Below are 7,348 nucleotides of genomic sequence, written 5' to 3'. Positions count from 1 at the left end.
GGGATCCCTCCCCCTTCCTTTATAACTGAATGTTGAAATTAGTAAAGGTGGGCCTTGAACATGGAATTGTCTTGGCCCCATTCTTTCTTCCGCCCCATCTAGCTTCCTCTCTTTTCAGCTCGAACTGCCATTCTCAGTTGAACCGTTCGTGTTGTGGACTGTGGGCAGGCCACAACACTCCCCCTCAAAAAAAAAAAAAAAAAAAACCACACACACACACACACACACACACTAAACAAACAAAGCATAGAAAACATCTCACTGTGGAAGCTGTAGTGTGTCACTGTGTATCCCACAGTACCTCTCTTTGTCCACACATCTTCACCTGCAAATGTTCTTTGCAATGAGTCATTGGTTTGGTTTGAAATCTCTGGCTTTGTGACACCATTAGTATAGGATTCTCACTGGGCTTCCTCCCAGATATCCTATTGTTACCTTGTGCCATGGAGATCTTGTAGCTTTGGATCAGCAGAACTGGCCCTTTTATGAGTCCCAGCCATTTGCACATTGTATAGATTTGGAGTGGACTAACTCAAAGTCCTGGATCTGGGCCTGGGTGGTAACTGAGTTCATCAGTGCAATGGTACTCCCTTATCTGCATCACCAGGTTGAGCTTTCCAGCCCTGCCTTGGCTAGCTCACCCAATGCTGCCATCAGCAGGAGGCAGGGTCAGCTCTCCTATTCCCTTGGGTCCTGCTCAACCACAGCCATGCTTCCAGAACCAGCCCCACTGTGCTGCCCAGTCAAGGCATGGGGCCCATTTTCCCAAGTGCTGCAGCCATCCAGTGGCTGGGCCACCTGTTCCTCTCTTACACCCTCAGGACCTGCTCTTCTGTATTCCCTTTACCGGGCCAGCAATACTGTGCTGCCACAGGGAATGAAAGGAGAGCACACACCCATGCTACCTCATGCGCAGGGCCAGCCCAGCCCAATATGTATGCATTTTGAGATGGGGTCTTACTTTACAGCTGCCCTGTTTCTTACTTGTAGCCTTAGACTCACAGAAACCATCCTGACTCTGTGACTGTGATGTGATTGAGTGTCTAGGTGACCGGCATGAGCCAACCTCCTGACTCTAATATTTACACTGTGTACACAGTTGAGGGTGTCTAACCTTTGAACAGTCCATCACAACAACCTTGTGACCCACAAAGTTCATGTTCAAGAACCACTTTCTTAAGTTACAAGAAAAGTCATTGGAAAAAAAATCCGATAACGTTTTAAATAGTTTTAACAGTTGGTGTTGGGTGCACTCAGTCTGTAGGCTGATGCTTGGTCATGTCTATTCCAGGCTCCTTTCCAAGCAATAATTTGTTAGGCATTACAGAAGCCACAGGAGGTGACTGTTGTCACATTTCCATCTTCATAAGGAAACAACTTAGGGCTCTGAGATTGGGGAGAATTGTTGATAGAAATGTCAGCGTTAAACACATGAGGTCTGGATTCTGTCCACAGCCTCTTAATGTCTACATTATGCAGCAACACTACCTTATTTCTTTAATATTACACTTAGGTCATTTAAGTCCTTGTTTTGCATGTGTGTACGTGTATTCCTGTGTATATAAACACGTATGTGTATGTTGGGTGGAGCTGTGGGTTGATGTTGAGTGTCTTCCTAGGCTGCCTTCCACTTCATTTTGTTTGCCACTGTTTTTGACTAACAGGTTGTGCAGCAAGTCCAGGAGATTATCATGTCTCCAGTTCTCCTCAATGGGATATCTGATGTGTATCACTAAGCCAGCTTTTTACATGGCTGCTGGGATCAAACTCAGGTCCTGTGCTTGTGCAACAAGCACCATACCCACTGAGCCATCTTCTCTGCCTATTTTCCACAGGTTAGATATATTTTCATTTCAAACTTAGTTGGTGCTGACTGCATAGTCAGTTGTTTTGAATGTAATAAAAGGCACACCTACCCTAGCTATTTTCATCCCAAAGCTAACAACTTTGCTCATAGATGAAAGATAAAATTGACATTAGCTAGATTAGACAGATTTTGTCATAGTCTTTCAAATCTACAAACACATTCTGGCCTTGACGATTGTGTAGTGTTGCATTCCGAACAGTGTTTCTCAACTATCCTAATGCTGTGACCCTTTAATACAGTTCTTCATGCTGTGGTGACCCGCAACCATAAAATTATCTTTATTGTTCTTTAGAACTGGAATTTTAACTGAATAGTAATGTAAACATCTGTGTTTTCCAATAGTCTTAGGCAACCCTGTGAAGGGGTCATTTGACCCACAAGGAGGTTATGACTCAAAGGTTGAGAACCACTGACTGAGAATAAAATATTACAGATGGAGTTAATTATAAAAATCCTTTGAAGGGTTGGTGGAATAGGTCAGTAGTTTAGTGTTTCTTAGAAAGCACAATAGGCTGGGTTTGAGCTCAGTCCCACCCCCATACACAATTTATCTTGAAGATTTTTATACGGTATTCTGTATTGCATTTTAATCTTATTGAAGATGGTTGGTTCTGGTTTTTTTTGACATAAAATATTCATCCTTCAATGTTTCTGTGATTCTTGTTTTCATTTATCACGGTCTAAAAATGTATGCAGTTGTGTATATACCTCTGTATCACTTCTATATCATATGTATATCACCTCTGTATCATAAAAGGTAGGCAATGTGAAAGTGTGAAGATGGTTTACTACCAATATTTAATTCAATTGGGTAGACAATTCTAGAAACAAAACCTTAAAATTGTTGTCTTAGAGGTGCAGAGCAATGGTATAAACTTTGAGTTCAAGAGCAGCACCCTGGTTCAGGATACACTGGGCTAAAGCCCTCTTCCTCCTCCTCCTCCTTCTCCTCCTTTTTCTTCTTTCCCCCTCTTTCTCCTCTTCTCCTTCTTTTGCTTCACCTTCTTCTTTTAACATTTTTAAAATTTTTATGTATATGTTTGTGTACTTGAGTGTAGGTATGGCTGCCATGTTTGTTCATTGCCCACAAGGGCCAGAAGAGAGCATTATAGTCCCTAGAATTGGAGTCACAGACAGTTGTAAGCTGCATGTGGGTGCTGGGAATGTAATCCAGGTCCTTTGCAAGAGCAATGAGTGCTCTTAGCCATCTCCTTTCTTCTAAAATAAATTTGGATTGTTATTTTTTCAGCCCCCTTCATTCTAAAAGCTTTGAATTGTCATTTTTCCAAAAGAGCTATTTTGGATAATTTAATTAAAGTTTATCTCATCATTGGCAAGGTCATAGCACATTCAATTAGCTCTTGGCAAGAACATTCAATAAAACATGTCCCTGAGAGAGTGACTTTGTGGCTTAAAATGGAACAAGAAGTAGGTGATGCTAACTCCATGGTCAACACTGAAAGTCAATGACAAGGAGTCAGCCTGGGAACATGGAATTAAGAGGATCTGTCCCCCCCTCCAATGACTTCACCTGTTCTATGAGTCGTGTGATCTACTACTAGTAATTCTATTAACTTCAGTTTTATTTCTTAGGTGCCCTGAGAAGTACTAAAATTTATTGCAACCAGCCAGCCAGCCTTTATTTTCTATCCTCTGAGATGTTGGGAATGTAGACTCAGAGGGACCCTTGTCTTCCACAGAGTTAAGTGTACTAGTATCATGACCATGAAGTGTTCAGAAGTTTCCTGACAGACACTAAGTAAACTAACACCTAGTTTTGTTTTTATATCATCTCTGTGATGAGGGTGAGATTAATTCTGTTTTGTGGATAGAACATCGGAGGCTAGATATATCTAACCCAAATTCACATGGCAAGATTGTCAAGCTGTCATGCCAACACTTTGTGGCCGTATGCCCAGGAAATGTGCTCTGATATACAAGGCCAGGTCCTTTACCGTCATAGTGGACCCATATCAAGAGACTGAGAATGATAGATTTGCATTTGAAATTGGCACTGCACAAAATAAAGTTAAATGGTGAACTTAACGAGAGTAATTTGAGAGTGTAAATTTTTATGATATTAAGTATCCAGTAAAGAGGCCAGTATATGCTGAAGGAGAAATTAAAGAAGAAAATATAAGAGCTTTATAGTTTAGTCATGAATTTTTAAGGGTTCTCTAGAGGAATGGAACTTTTAGAATGTTTATGTGTGTTAAAAAGAGATATATTATCCCAGAAGGGGAAGGTGTGGGCACCAGAGTGACTGCATCATGCTAATGGTGTGGTTGTTCCATCAGGGTCTCCGTACAGTAAAGCCTATGGCATTATTTATTCTGTAGACACCAATGAAGATACTGCTGTCTGATAACTTATGTGGTTTTTTTGTTTTGTTTTGTTAAATAAGAGATATGGGCTGGAGAGATAGTTCAGAGCATTTGCTTCTCTTGAGAAGGACCTGGTTTGCATTCACAGCACCCATGTTGGACAGCTCACAACTATCTGTAAGTCCAATTCTAGGAGAGATAATGCCTTCTTCTGGCCACCATGGACACCTACACTCAGATGTGCACATGCCTACACACACACACACACACACACAATTTAAAAACTAGGGGCTGGAGAGATGGTTCAGTCATTACAAGTGCTTGCTGTTCTTTCAGAGGACCTGTATTTTGGTAATTTATTATAAGTGAGGGATAGTCCTGTGAAGCAGATATCAAACACTTTTTTTCTTTTTATGAGGAAAGTAGGGAACAGGGGTGAGGTTCTGTCATTGTTGAGCTGCCTTTGTGAGAGAGTGCCCTTGATCTCACAGGAAGTGGGATCACATTAACCTCTGCTTTTCAACTTTTAGCTAAACAGCCTTTACATCTGGGTTTTGTTTGTTTGATTAATGTTACATTATAGACTGTCTGCAATGGGAGGGGCGTGGTAAGGAGGGAAAACGGGAAAGCTGTTGGTTAGAAGAGCTATTTGTACCACACACACAGACACACACACACACAGACACACAGACACACAGACACACACACACACACAGACAGAGAGAGAGACAGAGAATGTTTAGTTAAGATTTAATCTGAAGCCACACAAGTCTGTCTGTCTATGCTCTTATTTTAATAAAGAAGTTCCAGTATTATCTAGAGACCTTTCCTTTACCCATATCATAAATGCAGTTTTTATTACTATGAGCAAACATTTTTATTACTCATTGGACATCAGGATGAAGAACCATTGCGTAGGATCATTCTGGAAAAGATGTAGAGGAAATCCAAAAAGCTTTTGTATAGCAGTATGTGCAACAGGCCCTGAAAATGGCCCCAATAGAGAGTCACTGGATATTGGTCCATGCAGTCAGGAGACATGATAAGTGTTGGAGAACAGTTTGTATCCTGCAAAAGTTATGTTTAATGAGAAATTTATTAGCATCTTCTGTTGTTTTATAATCACTAATGAGACTTAAGGCTAGTAAACATCCTCACCTTTTCCTTAGAAAGGAACAAAAATTAAAGATTTTATTTATATATTTTAATTTTATGTGTATGTGCCTGTATGAGTTTGTACATACCCCAGGTGTGCAGATGTCTGTAAGGGTCAGAAGAGGATGACCAATCTCATGGTACCGGAGTCACAGGCAATTGTGAGCTACTGGATTTGGGTGCTGGTAACTGAAACTAGGTCCTCTGCAAGAGCAACAAGCATTCTTCACCACAGGGTGATTTATCCAACCCTGAATTTTCTGGTATTACTTAATAGGAGGCTATGAATTGATTAGATTTTAACAATACAAAATTACTGCAGTATATAGTTATCTGGATAATTTCATGTATTAGAAAACTTGGCAATTATGATTCAGGCTTCTTGTCTTTAAAATTAAGGTATAATTTACAAATAGCAAAATTCACCATTTTTGATGAATATTCTATTGATTTTTTTTGGTAAATGTACACAGTCATGTATCCATCACTAAAGCAAGAACATTGAAGAATTTTATTCATATTCTGCAAACCTGTCTTTATCTTCATGTCTTCAGGTCCTGACATCCACAGCTTGGCTTTAGCTGCTGTAGTGTTTGACTTTTCCAGAACATCCTGTCAATGTCAGTTTATGGTAAGCATATGCATGAGCCTGCACATGGAACATACCCACAGCATTTTGTGTGCTAGTAGTCTATTTCCTTTCAGCTGCTCAGAGTTGGGTTATAGGGATCTACCACTGTGGATCTGTGCATTGAATGGTAGGGTGTGTCAGGTAGAGATGCCTGGAATGCTCACGTCTAGAACTTTACATGGACTCAGTGCCTTTTTTCTTGCTTGCCCCCACACAGCCATGATAACACAGATAGCAGTGTAGACAACACAAAGCCATGGGAAAAAGTGTTAAGGAAATCGTGACCACACAGACCTCATGTAAACGCCTTGGAAGAGCCTGGAAATCCTTAGATTATGCCATCAGACTGGTGATGTAGAACATCAACAGATTTCAGCCTCAGACTTTACTATCTCATGCTCCTTGTACATGACTTACAAATGTCTGTACCTGTGGATGTATCAACCCCACGTGAATACTAGCTGACGACGTTGTGCAGCTATTAATATTTTATTATTATTATTGTATAGAGATTTACTAATTTTTAGTTTAAGAGACTTATAAAGGATTCTTTTCAGGGTAGCATGAGGATGTGAGCACCGCACAGAGATCTGGAGAACTGTAGCTAAGTGCCAATCTCAGTCTTGATCTCCATATATAAATAATTCAGTCTGAAGAAGGCTACACGCCAAATTCTGTGTCCTTCAACCTACGGAACAGAGCTGTGTGTGGTGACCCACGCCTGTAATCCTGTCACTGAGAAGCCATGGGAATTTAAGAGCATTTGTGAATTTAAGAGCAGTCTGACCTACATGGGAAGTTCCAGGGTGTCAGGGTCTACACGATGAGACTGCAGAGTTAAATGACTCAGGACACCAAGACCCATCCTTCTGCTCCGCTGATGACATGATGGGCACTCTGTCGGAGCGAACACTGGAGAAAGCTGTGGCTGGTGACGGGCTTGAGTACAGGCAAGACCAAGCAGTGCTTTTAATCAGAAAAAGAAACTATTAGCTTGACAAATTTATACTATGGACTGACCCTTCTGGGTGCAATTAGGAGGGAATCTCAGGAATTTTCAGTGTCAGGGAAGCTGGGTGGGGAGCACACAGAACCCTCTGGGGCCTCCCTCTGCTTCCTGCCTTCTGTTCTTTGTAAGGAAAAGACTGAAGTCTGCAGATGCTTCTTTCATCGATGTCAAAGGACGCTTCCCTGGATTCCTTTGATAGAGAAAGGCCTGGGACTCTCATCAGTTGATACTTAGTGTGGTCACAGAGCCCAGCTATTGATTCCTTTTCAGAGAGAGCTGCTCTCTACTCTCAGAAAATGCATTTTCTGTAAACGCAGACAGTAGCAGCCAGCCCACCCTTCTTCAAGGCTCTGGCTGTCGTG

The sequence above is a fragment of the Mus caroli genome, chromosome 3, assembly GCF_900094665.2.
Source record: "Mus caroli chromosome 3, CAROLI_EIJ_v1.1, whole genome shotgun sequence".
NCBI classification, from domain to species: Eukaryota; Metazoa; Chordata; class Mammalia; order Rodentia; family Muridae; genus Mus; species Mus caroli.
The sequence above is the reverse complement of the archived record's forward strand: the minus strand, read 5'-3'. Positions refer to the sequence as shown.